The sequence below is a fragment of the Clupea harengus genome, chromosome 16 (genome assembly GCF_900700415.2).
Source record: "Clupea harengus chromosome 16, Ch_v2.0.2, whole genome shotgun sequence".
Classification (NCBI taxonomy): domain Eukaryota; kingdom Metazoa; phylum Chordata; class Actinopteri; order Clupeiformes; family Clupeidae; genus Clupea; species Clupea harengus.
In genome coordinates, this window is record NC_045167.1 from 20,380,784 (window position 1) to 20,381,030 (window position 247).

At 25.9% G+C, this 247-nt stretch overlaps 1 protein-coding gene across 1 annotated transcript in view; it reads right to left on the reverse strand.

Moving 5' to 3' along the window:
• The window catches only part of stk24b (serine/threonine kinase 24b (STE20 homolog, yeast)), an 18,817-nt gene continuing 18,570 nt past the window's right edge, over nt 1-247 (reverse strand). The window contains exon 11 of the mRNA XM_012841379.3: nt 1-247. This exon is cut by the window's right edge and continues 750 nt beyond it. The gene's annotated coding sequence lies outside the window, so the exon portion shown is untranslated.

Genomic DNA, 247 nt, shown 5'->3' on the forward strand with positions numbered 1-247 from the left:
TCTCATTTAAAATTTTTATTAAAATTAAATGAACACCAAAAAAATGTACATTTCGATAAAAAGGCAAGGCAATTTCAGTAATGGCCATTCAAGTGACGTAATTATTTTTAAATATTCATCTCTTTCTCTTCTTCTTTTACTAACAATATCTACAGAAGCACTCGGCCATCTGTACACAGTGACTCATTTATGCAAAAAAACAAAAGAAAAAAAAAACAAAATACAAAAACAAAAACAAAAAAAGAAT